Genomic DNA, 14,588 nt, shown 5'->3' with positions numbered 1-14,588 from the left:
CCAGCTGGCACTTTGATTATCACCCAGCGGGACCCACTTCAGGCTTCTGACTTCCACTGCAAGATGACCAAGTCGTTCTGTTCCTTGCGGCAGCCACAGGGATGTGCACACGGCTGTAAACGGCGCGGCACTCGTTGAGACCCCTGCTGCTGCTCCATACATTCGTCCTGACGTCCTGGGAAAGGACCTTGGCCCCCCCCTTTTTTTTTTTTTTTTTTTGCAACAGGGTCTCACTCTGTTGCCCAGGCTGGAGTGCAGTGGTGCTATCACAGTTCACTGCAGCCTTAACCTCCTGGGCCCAAGTGATCCTCCCATTTCAGCCTCTGGAGTAGCTAGACCACAGGCACACTTGGCTAATTTTTATCTATTTTTTGTAGAGATGGGGTCTTGCTATGTTGCCCACGCTGTTCTCAAACTCCTGGCCTCAAGCAGTCCTCTGGCCTCAGCCTCCCAAAGTGCTGTGATTACAGGTATGAGACACCTTGCCCAGCCAGACCTTGGCCACATAAAGAGCTCTGTCCCCAAAACTGCACACAGTACATAGTCAAGAGGGGTCTGCACCTGCCTCCCAGGGATATATCAGCCAGAAGGCAGACTAATCAGGAGAAGCACAGAATGAGGTGACACTGTTTAAACTGGTGCCAAAATCACAGGTGAAGCCAGTGCATCCTGGCCTGGCCTGGTGGACACCTCATGGTTCTGTTCTGTTTAATTCCATGATCATCTCATTGTACCGGGCCCTGGGACACAGAGAGGGGGTCAGTGGCACAGTGCCTGCCCTAAAGGCCTTCTGAGTTTTACAGAGCTGGAAGGGCCGACCTGAGGCTGGCCCAGCAGGCAACAGGAGGATCCGCCCGGGAGCCAGGAGCTGCCTAGAATGCCAGACATAGCACTGGCTACTCACAGGCCTTCGCCTGCCAAGGGGACTACAGTCACTGCCGCTGGCCCCCACGTGCATTAGGATTTGTTGTTAAATCCCAGGGGCAAGAGGAAACCACTGGGAAGCAGAGGGACAAAGAGGGGTCGGTATCACTAAATCCAAGGGACAACATGGTGCTTTTTTTAAAGTATTTTTCGAACTGTGGTGAAACATGTATAACGTAAAATTTACCATCATGACCATTTTTAAGTGCACAGTTCAGTGGCATCAAGTACATTCCAGTCTTGTGCAACCATCCCTGACATCCAGCCACAGAACTCTTCATCGTGCAAAGCAAACTCTGCCCCCGTTCAACACTCCGCCCCCGTTCCCCATCCCCCAGCCCCGGTGCCACCATTCTGCTTTGTGTCTCTGTGAATCTGATTCCTCCAGGGCCTCATCAAAGGGAAGGTCACCGTACTTGTGCATCTGTGACTGGCCTCTTTGACTCAGCCTAATGTCCTCATTCCTGTCTAGCCTGCATCAGAATTCCCTTCCTTTCGACGGCTGAATGATAGTCTCCCGTGGGAATAGACCACATCTAGGGAACCCTTCTTGAGGGCCTGCTGGGAAGTGGAGGTAGCCCAGAACTGACAGGCCCAGGTTCGGCCCTCAAGGAGCTCACAGGACAGGGAAAGCGCCCTGGAGACGCGGCGAGGAAGCCACACCTGCACGGCCACACTCCTGCCTCATCCACAGCCAAGGCTGGTGTTTTTGCTCCAACCCTGGCCAGCCAAGTTCTTGCCCCACCAGGGCCTCTGGGTGAGCTGCAGCAGGAAGAACATGGATAAAACTAATCATCAGCTGGGCGCGGTGGCTCATGCCTGTAATCCCAGCACTTTGGGAGGCCAAGGCGGGTGGATCACTTGAGGTCAGGAGTTCGAGACCAGCCTGGCCAACACAGCGAAACCCTGTCTCTACTAAAAATACAAAAATTAGCCAGGCATGGTGGTGCATGCCTGTAATCCCAGCTACTCAAGAGGCTGAGGCAGGAGAATCGCTTGAACCTGAGAGGTGGAGGTTGCAGTTGAGCTGAGATCGTGCCACTGCTCTCCAGCCTGGGTGACAGAGGGAGACTCCTTCTCAAAAACAAAAAAAAAAAACAACAAAAAAAAAACTAACCATCAATGCCTGGACCTGCCTCCCTCCTTCTGGGAGCTGAGCGAGACTGCACAGCTGGCAAGAGGTACAAACGGACCCAAGCAGCCGCTTCATGAGGGGCCCGGGACATCTCCACATGTGCTTGTTACAAACAACATCGCACGCGTCTCTGAGAACATTTCCCTAAGTCAGGTTCCCAGAAGTGAAATTCCTGAATCAAATAATCAAACATCAGTCACAATGAGAACCACAGGTCCTTCCTCACCCTCCCTATGAATTTGTAAAAGCAGATATGAAATGAACAAGTAGAACGCTCACATCCTCTCGCTCCCCTTGGGGAAAATGTACACGTGAATTTTCCTAAATGCAGTTAGATAAGCATGAAACTTCACACACAGAAACCGATGAGATGATCTTCTACGCTTTTGTGGATTTATTCAAAATGTTGCTTCTCTATTAGAAAGAAAAAAGAAAAGCCCAAGGTGCCCCACGGCACAGAACTGCTGCCTCCCTCCTGCTTCCACAGCTCCCCTGGCGACACGGCCAGGCTCTAGGGGCTGGCCAGCCCTTGTCTTGAACCCTCTCAGGACACAGATTCAGGAACAAACAAAGCACTTCTTGCCTGTAACTTGAGCATCTCAAAACCCAAGGGCTGGCTGGACATGGTGGTTCACACCTGTGACCCCAACACTTTGGGAGGCCAAGGGAGGAGGATTGTTTGGAAGCTGGAGGTCAAGGCTGCAGTAAGTCAAGATGGCGCCACTGCACTCCAACCTGGGTATATTAGTCCGTTTTCATGCTTCAGATAAAGACATACCCAAGACTGGGAAGAAAAAGAGGTTTAATGGGCTCACAGTTCCACGTGGCTGGGGAGGCCTCACAATCATGACAGAAGGCACATCACACACGGCGGCCGCAAGAGAGAATGCGGAAAGCTCTTCTAAAACCATCAGATCTCATGAGACTTATTCACTACCATGAGAACAGTACAGGGGAAACCACCCCTATGATTCAATTATCTCGCACTGGGTCCCTCCCACAACATGTGGGAATTATGGGAGTACAATTCAAGATGAGATTTGGGGCTGGGCACGGTGGCTCACACCTATAATCCCAGCACTTTGGGAGGCCGAAGTGGGTGGATCACCTGAGGTCAAGAGTTCAAGACCAGCCTGGCCAACATGATGAAACCCCATCTCTACTAAAAAGACAAAAAAAATTAGCCAGGCATGGTGGTCTGCGCCCTTAATCCCAGCTACTCGGGAGGCTGAAGCAGGGGAATCGCTTGAACCCCGGAAGTGGAGGTTACGGTGAGCCAAGGTTGCACCACTGCACTCCAGCCTGGGCAACAAAAGCGAAACTCCGTCTCAAAAAAAAAAATAAAAGATGAGATTTGGGTGGGGACACAGCCAGACCATATCACTGGGTGACATAATGAGACCCTGCCTCTAAAAATAAAAATAAAAATAATTTTTTTAAAAACCACAAGGGCTGACTGCCAAGGTCGGGGAGCCCCAGGGGGCTGGCCATGGTTGCAGGAGTTCACAAGAGAGGAGGGTCTTCACTGCTCCAGGCCACCTTACAGCAGGTGTTCCCACATCAGTATCTGTGCACGTTGATGAGTTTGGGCACGGAAATTCAACAGAGCGCCGCCTCATTCACATTTGCATCCCCAGGGACTGGTGCACAGAAGGGTTCAGGAAATCCATTTGTGCACGGGTGGGTGTTTTTTTGATTTCCTTGTTCCATGAGACCTGGACAAAAAGGAATAGAAAGTTCTAGCCAGGTGGGCACCAGCAGGCCGTCACCTGGAGTCCAATCTGGGAGTGTCAATCTGTTTTTCCCACCTGCCCCCAACTCTGCCCACCCTTAGGGGTTGTTTGACCAGGGCCACCAGCACCTCACACCTAGCGGACACCCCAGGGCCTTCCAGAACCCTAAGCTCATGGCATCTTTGTGTTTCTAACTTGGAAGTCCACCAGCTCCTGCCATCTCAGAACAGGCTGTTTCCTTGGAGTTCATGCAGAGAACCTCAGAGCTGGGAGGAGGCGAGAGCCCCAGACCACACGTGACCAAGGTCCGACCGCGAGACTGTCAGGGACGGCGACTCTTTGTCCACCGCCCATGCTCTGCTCTTTCTGTTCTCCTACCCAGGGTTTTCGTTCCTCTGAGCCTCAGTTTCCCCAACTATAAAATGGAGATGAAGGCAATGACCACTCCCCTAAACAGCACCACAGCTGCCAGAGGCAGGATGGTCAGCTCCATGGCCTACAGAGGAGGAAGCTGAGGAAAGACCAACCGAGGAACTGGACCTGTGAGGGCTCAAAGTTGTGCATGGCCTGGGGTGGCTCTGGGAGCCGGAGGGAGGCAGCTGGCTCCATTCTGGCCCCTGATCCATGGGACATCCTCCCCTTGCTGAACCGGCATGCAGACCGGCCACCTCCACCCAGTCACCCCGACACAAACGCCCACAGCCTCTTCCAGCCCCTACTGAGAACCTATGTAAACAGTCTCAGAGAAACCACGGCCCCGAAACTTCCACAAAGCTACTGGCATAGCGGCTCTCTCAAGCCACTGCCCACACCACCAGCTCATTCTACCTGGCTCACCAAGGACCTGCATTGGGTGGAACTGTGTCCCCCAAAGCGATGTCTTCAAGTCCTAACCTCAAGACCTACGGATGTGATCTTATTTGGAAGTGGGGTCTTTGCAGATGTAATGAGGCTAAGATGAGGTCACACTGGAGAAGGTGGGCCCTCATCTAATGACTGGAGACCCTGTAAGAAGAGAGAAATTTGGACGCACACACACAGAGAGGTCGTGTAAACTCGGAGGCACAGGTAGGAGTGAGGCTGCCACAGATCAGAGTTCCAAGGCTTCCGGCACCCACCAGCAGCTGGCAGAAGCGAGGAAGGGAACTCTCCTAGAATCTCAGAGGGCGCGCGGCTCCACCCACACCTGGAGTTCAGACTTCTGGCCTCCAGAGCCACGACAGAGCACATGTCTATGGTTTAAGCCCCTCATTTTGTGGTATTTTGTTGGGCTGCCCCGGAACACTGATGCAAGCCTGGATTCGTCCATTTTCCCACTGCTATAAAGAACTTCCGGCTGGGTGCGGTGGCTCACGCCTGTAATCCCAGCACTTTGGGAGGCCGAGGTGGGTGGATCACCTGATGTCAGGAGTTCGAGACCATCATGGCCAACATGGTGAAACCCCATCTCTACCAAAAATACAAAAATTAGCTGGCATTGGTGGCAGGCACCTGTAATCCCAGCTACTCGGGAGACTGAGGCACAAGAATCGCTTGAACCCAGGAGGCGCAGGTTGCAGTGAGCCGAGATGGTGCCACTGCACTCCAGCCTGGGTGACAGAGCAAGACTCTGTCTGAAAAAAAAAAAAAAAAAAACTTACTTGAGACTGGGTGATTTCTAAAGGAAAGAGTTTTCATTGACTCAGAGTTCCGCATGGCTGGGGAGGCCTCAGGAAACTTACAGTCATGGCTGAAGGGGAAGCAGGCACCTTCTTCACATGGTGGCAGGAGAGAGAGAGCAAGAGCAAGTGAAGGGGGAAGAGCCCCTTATAAAACCATCAGATCCCATGAGAACTCACTCGCTATCATGAGAACAGCATGGAGGAAACCGCCTCATGATCCAATCGCCTCCCTCCTTCAACACCTGGGGATTACAATTCGAGGTGAGATTTGGGTGGGGACACAGCCTCACCACATCATAGCCATTCTGCCCTCCCTGCCCTGCCTCCAGACCTGGAGTGTTTCTGAGAGTGGACCCAGCACAGGGAGAAGGTGGCTCAGGACACTCAACTCCTGGTCCAGCTCCCACTCATAGCTGGGGTCCTGGCCGGTGACTCCATCTCCCTTTCTGCTGTCTCCCTGTCTATAAGACAAGGGGCTGGGCCAGCCATCTCAAGGTCCCCTCCAGTTCCATCTTCCCAGGGCTGAGCAGGTCCTGGGCCTTGGCGTTGCAGAGCCCAGCTCACAGGCCCACCCGGGAGAGGTATCGGGATGTGTCTTTGCCACATCATAAGTTAGGCAGAAAGATGTGTGGGACGTGGCCCTGCCCCCAGTCAGGACGGTGGACACATGCAAACGCTGCACAGACGCACCCTGCCCTGACATCGCCCGGAGCACCTGGGTGGCTTCCTGAATGGCAAGGCACAGTGGGCACTCATGGGCCTGCTGTGCACCCCACCTGCAGGGCACGTGCCCAGCAGACAGCAAGGGCTGAATGACAGGTGACAGGACGGCCACCAGGCAGGCCAAGGTGGGGCCAAAGGCAAGGGTGGCTGCTTGGCTGCAGGGCACGGACACTCAGCCTCTATTTCCTCCTGGGGTGGCGAGGGAGGGGTGAGGGGGGGTGAGGGAGGGGCGAGGGAGGGGTGAGGGAAGGGCGAGGGAGGGGCGAGGGAGGGGTGAGGGAGGGGTGAGGGAGGGTCAGACCAGATGTGGCCGTGCTTCAGACCGCGTGGGAAGTCCTGGGAAGGCGTGGAGCCCGCTTCGGCTGAAGGGACAGAGTGGGAGGCAGGGGCCAGACAGCGCCGACCACCTGAGACCCAGGCAAGAGACAGTATGGTGGGTGGGGGTACTGCCCAGTAAGGGCTGGGGGAGAGGACCGAGGAAACCCTCCCTCCATCAACGTGCCTGGGAGCCCTGCCAGGTGAGAGCCCTGTTGTTCCTGGATGACTGTGGACCGCTCACTCCGGCCCCTCAGCCCCTACCCAGCCTGCCCCCCAGGAGCAGCACGGCTCAGCACCAGCATCTCTCCAGCTGGCAGTTGCCCCACTGGGATCCCCCAAATGCCCTGCAAGCCAAGGTGTGCAAGCCCTGCACACCGAGGGCCGGAGGGCAGCCCCGGTGCTGTTCCAGATGGAGGGAGGGGTGGGGAGGGGGGAGCTACACTGGGGAGGGCTGCGCCGGTCACTGCTGGGGAGGGAAAGCCTCAACACCACCCCTCTTGCCCCCCATCCCCCATAGCCTCCCAGGAAGGTTGTGGCCCGCAGCGGACGCTCCCCACGAGGTAGAGCCCCGTTTCCACACCTGGAGCAGCTGCACCTGGAGGTGGGGCTCATCTCCAGACCTGGAGCAGCTGCCTGCCCCAGGGCAGAAGCCACTGCCTGCAGCCAGGTGAGGCCATGTGGCCAGTCCTGGTCAACGGACTGAGCATGAGGGAATGTGTGCCCAGCAGCAGGGACTACTGTGCACTGAAGGCCAGGGCCGCTGGATTGGGACAAATAAATACAGCAGGTCCTCAAATCCCATCGTTTCATTGTAGGGAGAGTTGAGGAGGTCTCCCCAGGTCCGCGCGGGTTTTCTCCAGGTCCTCCAGTTTCCTCTCACATCCCAAGTACACACCTCAGCCTCACGGCATGTCTACATGGGCCTAGTCCGAGTGAGTGTGGGTGTCCCACGGAGGCCTGTCCTATCCAGGGCGGGTGCCCGCCTTGGCCCTGAGCCACCAGGATGGGCCCTGGTCACCTGCCACCCTGAACTGGAGAAAGCAAGTTGGAAAATGAATGAATACATGAATATAAATTATCAACTAAAAATTATAAAGCCTACGGTAATCACACAAACGCATGACAACAAACGCCGCGTGTGAGGGTGCTCAGGGAGCCGCCATACTCACGGTCGCTCGTCTTTCAGCTGTGCGGTGGGAGGAGGGGCTCCCAAGAGCGTGTGCTTTGCAGACATTGATTCCGTGATTTCACCACCACCACCACTACCACCGCCGTCACTCGCGGACTTCCCAAACATCGGGTAGATCATGATCTCACTTGTTTCTATTAATCTTTCTTATGTAGGTATAGCTACCTCTACATGTAGGGATAGTTTACATTTATTTCAATGTTTAATATTAGAAGTGTTTGGGTCTTTAGAAATTTGGTGGTGTTTTTTGTTTTTTTGTGGGGTTTTTTTGGAAATAGGGTTTTGTTCCGTCGCCCAGGCTGGAGTGTGGTGGTGTGATCACAGCTCACCGCAACCTTCGCCTCTGAGGCTCAAGCAATCCTCCCACCTCAGCCTCCTAAGTAGCTGGGACCATAGGCACACACCACCTTTCCTGGCTAATTTGGGGGGCATTTTTTGTAGAGATGGGGTTTCATCATGTCGCCCAGGCTGGTTTTGAACTCCTTGCCTCAAGAGATCTGCCACCTCAGCCTCCCGAAGTGCTGGGATTACAGGTGTGAGCCACCACACCTGTTCTGGTGATGTTTTGAGAACAGAAATATGCCTTTTTTTTTTTTTTTTTTTGAGACAGAGTTTCACACTTATTGCCCAGGCTGGAGTGCAATGGCGTGATCTCGGCTCACTGCAACCTCCACCTCCCAGGTTCAAGCGATTCTCCTGCCTCAGCCTCCTGAGTAGCTGGGATTACAGGCATGCGCCACCACACCCAGCTAATTTTGTATTTTGGGTAGAGACGGTGTTTCTCCATGTTAGTCAGGCTGGTCTTGAACTCCCAACCTCAGGTGATCTGCCCGCTTTGGCCTTCCAAAGTGCTGGGATTACTGGTGTGAGCCACCACGCCCAGCCTATACCATAGGAATTTAACTCTTGTTTATATCAACTAGCCTATGGTAAAATTGGTTTCATCATATGTTATCTTGCTTAAAGTCACAGTTTCCAAGAAGCTGTGATGAAATTGAAGACTTACTGTATGCCATTATCTGTTTAAAAGAAATGATAAGTACCAACCCATGGCCCCTGTTTCCATGTGGCCTAAGATGAAATGCCCAAGGTAAAGGCGATGGCTTCCATCTCCCAGTCCCCCGAGCCTGTCTGAGCTCCAATACTGGTTCTCTGTCCTGTGCCGTACCCCTTGGGAGACACTGACTTTCTTCCCCCAATCCAGCGGTCCCAAATAATCACCTCTGTAGTTGCAGAAGTGGAGAAGTGGACTGAGCCTTCACATTGCCTGAAAGATGGGGAACTCCGCCCTCTAGTGTCCGTCAGCACAGCAAGTGGGACACTTCCATTTCCAAAGTGGAAAGACGGTGCCTTTAAAGATGTAACCCCAACGGAGGTCAAGGTCTGAAAGGGGCAAATTCTTTCCATGACTCCAGCCTGATAAAGACACCCACAACCCTCCCGCCACTTGCAAGATTTGATCCGGAACCAGCTTCTAACAGCTGCCAAACTAAAATGCCTTAGAGACATGGGGTAACCAAATTACAAACGCACGTTCCATTTGATGCAGCCATGCCACCTCTAGAACTGTATCCTGCAAATACAGAGTCGCACGTGTGCAGTCACCTGTGCACAAGATTACTGTTGCAGCTGTTGGTGTTAGTGAAAAACGGACAGTCCCTAAATGTGCACCGTAGAGAGTAGGTGTACCAGCCTCTGCTGCGTGGAACAGCCTGCAGTGGTTGAAAAATGAGGAAATCTGCACATTCATGTTCACAGCAGCATCATTCACAACAGCCAAGAGGTGGAAACAACCCAGGCGTCCACCAACAGGTCAACAGATAAACACAATGTGGTCTCTACATGCAGTGAAATATTATTCACCTTTAGAAAGGAAGGCGTTTTGACACATGCTACCACATGGATGAACCTTGAAGACAATATGCTCAGTAAAACAAAGCAGTCACAAGCCAGGCGCAGTGGCTCACGCCTGTAATCCGAGTTTGGGACCAGCCTGACCAACATGGTGAAACCCTGTTTCTATTAAAAATACAAAAAAAAAAAATTGCTGGGAGTGGTGGCACACACCTGTAATCCCAGCTACTCGGGAGGCTGAGGCAGGAGAATCACTTGAGCCCAGGAGTGCAAGTTGCAATGAGCTGAGATCGCGCCACTGCACTCCAGCCTGGGCGATAGAACAAGATTCTGTCTCAAAAAAAAAAAAGGACAGTCACAAAAGAACAAATGATTGCACTTGTTTGAGTTTCTTAGAGGAGTCATATGCATAGAGACGGACAATAGAATGGTAGGTGTCAGGGGCTGAGGGAAGGAGAACAGGCAGTTAGTGTTTATCGGGGACAGAGTTTTGATTTTGCAAGACAAAAAAGAGTTCTGGAGGTTGGTGGTAGTGATGGTTGCACAACAATGCAAATGTACTTCATATCACTGAACTGTACACTTATTAGTAAAATGGTTAAAATGGTGAATTTTGGTGAATTTTATGTTACGTGTATTTTACCATTAAAAAATGAAGAAATTTCTTTGCTATTGTGGCACACACACAAAAAGAAATTCTTTTGTTTTCGTATCTCCTTCCTTCTAGAGATATGGAAATATCTCCAACTTATTACATAAAAATAACATGGAGAACAACGTATGTATGGTGTGCTAACATTTATGCCAAAACAGGAAATACATATGCAATTGCTTGTAACTACATAAAATATCTCTAGGGCCCGCATGAAACTAGTCACACTGGCTGCTCCTGGTGAGGTTGTAGGAGGCTGAGCACAGAGCCAGCAGGGGACTTTTTGGTTATTTTTATTTTGAACCGTGAGAAGGTGTTAATCACACACACAGTAAGCGAAATAAAAATGCCATTTTGGGAAAGAATAAAGCCATTTATGGAAAGCCATGAATATGGGTTGCCTGCATACAGGCAGGTGTAATGGTGGTACAGATCACCATTATTCTGCTGGAAATAAAACTGACCTATATGGACCCCAGGTGCAGACCTGTTGTGAACTGAATATTTATTAAAATTAAAATGTTGAAACCCTAACCTCCTATGGTGTTAGGAGGTGAGGACTCGGAGGTAATAACATTATGAGGATGGGGCCCTATAATGAGGTTAGTGCCTTTATAAGAAGAGAGAAGAGAGCTTGCTCACTCTCTCTCTCTCGTCACCATCTGAGGATACAATGAGAAGGCAGCTGTCTGCAAACCAGGAAGAGAGACCTCACTAGGAACAGCACTGACCAGCAGCTTGATCTTGAATTTCCAGGCTCCAGAACTGTGAGAAATCAATTTCTGTTGTTTAATCTGTGTATCTGTGGCATTTGTCACAGAAGTCCCAGCTGAGGGAGATAAGACCTTAAGTCTTCTTAGGGGTTTAACTATATGGTCTGATCAATTACAGATGCTGATAAAACACAAACACCTTCCTTTTAAAAACTGAGATTCACTTGATAAATGATTTCCCTGTGAGATCTTGTGACAACCATTCATGTGTGATTACATGGAAAGAACACGAAAGTGAGAGCCAAGCCGGGCATAGTGGCTACGCCTGTAATCCCAGCACTTTGGGAGGCTGAGGGGGGGGCGGATCACCTGAGGTCAGGAGTTCGAGACCAGCCTGACCAATATGGTGAAACCCTGTCTCTACTAAAAACACAAAAATTAGCTGGGCGTGGTGGTGCATGCCTGTAATCCCAGCTACTCAAGAGGTTGAGACAGGAGAATTGCTTGAACCCAGGAGGCGGAGGTTGCAGTGAGCTGAGATCTCGCCATTGTACTCCAGCCTGGATGACAGAGTGAGACTCCATCTTAAAAAAAAAAAAAGAAAAGAAAAGAAAAAGAAAGAGAGAAAGAAAGAGCCATCAGAACATGAGACTCCCTGCGCTTTGGGCAGCCAGGGAGACAAGCGTCTGTCTCCCTGGGGAGGGAGAGTTTACAGCTTTCTGCAGACCATGGCAGGGGGGTTGTGTTTCATGTCATGGACTCACAAAGTTGGGGGTTTCAGAAGGGACCCCAGGAATCAACTAGTGCAACTCCCATTCCACAGATCAACAAACCAAGGCCCAGAATGAGAAAGTGACGGTCCGAAGTGTCCTTAGGATGGTTTTAGGATGACATCATGCTCCATGCCACAGCCCACCTGATTTGGCCCAGGAGCCCCTCCCCAAACTCTGCCAGCCTCACCTGGCCCCGGACCCCCACCAACTTCCGGGCACAGTGGTCTGCTCACTGCTCCTCCACATAGAGCTCATGCTCCAGCCGCCACCCCGCCCCTGCCGACCCCGGGCCTTCACTCACTCTCAACTCTACATCTTTTCAGGGTCACACTCTCAACACCACAACCACAGCTGCTTCACCATCTGGGCTGCTGAGGGCCTCCGAGTGCCACGCATTCTCTCCACAGCTCTAAGCACTGTCTGAAATTAGCTCACTTCTTTTCCTTTTTTTTGTCTTCTCTCTCCCCCTGAACCTGGGGCCCCTGAGGGCAGGGGCCTGGTCTCATTTGCCCTGGTAACCCCAGTTCCTCAAGCAGCATCTGGTTCATAGGAGGTGCTCAAGAAATACGCAATGGATGAGTAAACAAAAGACTGAGTGACTGGAAGCCCTAGAACCCAGGCCCGGCAGAGCGTCATTCCATAAAGCACCGGCCTTTACAAAAGCCCGGCTGTTCATGGACTGCCATGTGTGGTGCGTCTGGGTGCAGCTTCACTGCCCTGGTTGGTGGGCTGATACTGATTTTGGGGTTTTCTCCTATATCATCAGAGCACATCTCCCCTCTCACAGAGGAACACAAATTCTTCCTTGGGTCTGTAAGACTTTTCAGACTTTTTTTTCTTTTTTTGAAACAGAGTCTCACTCCGTCACTCAGGCTGGAGTGCAGTGGTGTGATCTCAGCTCACTGCAACCTCAGCCTCCCGGGTTCAAATGATTCTCCTGCCTCAGCCTCCTGAGTGGCTGGAATTACAGGTGTGTGCCACCATACCTGGCTAATTTTTGTATTTTTAGTACAGATGGGGTTTCACTGTGTTGGCCAGACTGGTCTCAAATTGCTGACCTCAGGTGATCTGCCCACCTCAGCCTCCCAAAATACTGGGATTATAGGCGTGAGCCACTGTGCCCTGCCTGTAAGACTTTGTAATACTTAATACTAAGTTATGTGTGCCACCAGCATGTACACATAATCATTTTCTTCTCCTTTAAGTAAAAAATGAGAAAGAACAGACACGTGGTACAGGGTCTGAGACAGAAAACCACTCTGGCCAGCAGCAGCATCGAAGGCACAAAGCAACCTTTGGTTCTGCCAGGAGGCTGTTCCTCCGCCACGGAGAGAGCCCATGCCCGCATCCCAGCGGCTCCAGACGCCAGCTTCTGCCAGCTCTCAGGAATGTTTTGCTCCTGATCCACTTCTGCGTCTACTTCCTGATGCACTGGCTCCAGCCCGGCCGACATGCAAGGCAGCAGAGAGATGGCTGTCACATCGGCTGCTCAAGCAGTCAGGGGCCAAGTGGAATCCTGGCCCTGGGGAGAACGTTCACCACAGCGATGGAGCTAGTCTGTGATTCCGCTTGAAAAGCCACCTGCTAGGCGGTTTGTCTGCTCTCAGCCGGGCACCCTCACGCACCTGCAGTGGCGACAGGTGGGTCTTGTTGCCGTGGGCTGTCCCGATGCAATGGGCTGTAGCTGTCCCAATGCACTGAACTCTGTGCTCCAGCGGGCTGGCCCAGACTCAGTGCAGCAGCTGGCAGAGCTGAGAGAGGAAGTGTGCAGTCCCCTGGCAGCCTCAGCTCAGGGCTGGCCTACAGTCACGTCTGCCACGCCACTGCTCAAAGCCACTCTCCTGGATGTGCCACACTCAAACAGGGGAAACAGACGCCACCTCTTCAGATGAAGAGCTGCAAAGTCATCGATTTAAAGAGCAGCAAACTCATATGGTCATTTCTTTCTTTCTTTTTGAGACAGGGTCTTGCTCTGTTGCCCAGGCTGGACTAGAACTCCTGAGCTCAAGTAATCCTCCTGTTCACAGACCAAACTGAAGGTAGACCACCTATGCTCATGTCCCAGTGACAAGATGCAGATGAACTAGGAGAGAAGGGAGTTTTTATTTCTGTAACCAGTTACAGAGAGAAGGCCTGGAAATTATCACCAGACCAACTTAAAATGACAGCGTTTTCCAGAGCTTCTATACCTTCTCAGCTGTGTGTCTACGTGTGAGTGTGCATCCATCTAAAGACATAAGTGATTAACTTCTAATCCATAACTAAGATCTGAGTCCAGAAGACCTTCCTCCGGAGCCTCAGTGAATTTAATTAACCTAGCTGGGTCCAGGTGCTGGGGTGAAAACCCGGATCTGGCCTCCTGCTAAGTCATGGAGGTTTGGGGAGTTCCTTTAGTCTCCAGTAAAGCCTGTTTGTGGAGGCCTGGGGAGTTTCTTCAGACCCCCAATAAAATTTGTTTAATCTTAAATGGGTCCTGTTAAGAATTCCTTTGTTATCTCTTCATGCTTTAAAGCCCAGGAAAGGCCTGGGCAAAACTCTTGGTGGGCTTTTGTTACATTCCAGCCTTTGTATAAGGGCGCTGGCTCTTTCAGCTTTTAATATTTAACTTAATCACTTGGTCAGTACTGAAACAGTTGTTATGGAGGCCTGCGTTAGTGAGACCTGGCCTGCCACACCCCCACCTCAGCCTTGCAAGTAGCTGGGACCGTAGGTGTGTATGACCACAACCGGCTACGAAGTCCTATTTCTAAGGTGCATGGAAACAGTGAAGGGAAAATTAAGGCTATTTTCGCAAACAAAACATTCAAACAAACCATTTACAGCAGAATAAACAAATAAAAGCAAGTACTATAGATTGCATAGCCCTCATCAGGGGTCTGAGGCAGGACTCCAAAGGCAAATATACTGATATTT

General features: G+C 51.6%; 1 protein-coding gene across 2 annotated transcripts in view; it reads right to left on the bottom strand.

The window, feature by feature from the left end:
- CRYAA (crystallin alpha A) overlaps positions 1-14,588 on the bottom strand; it is a 63,758-nt gene that overhangs the window by 23,771 nt on the left and 25,399 nt on the right. The gene's annotated exons all lie outside the window — the stretch shown is intronic.

This window comes from Pan troglodytes, chromosome 22, assembly GCF_028858775.2.
Source record: "Pan troglodytes isolate AG18354 chromosome 22, NHGRI_mPanTro3-v2.0_pri, whole genome shotgun sequence".
Taxonomy (NCBI): domain Eukaryota; kingdom Metazoa; phylum Chordata; class Mammalia; order Primates; family Hominidae; genus Pan; species Pan troglodytes.
This window is presented reverse-complemented; position numbering and strand designations above follow the sequence as displayed.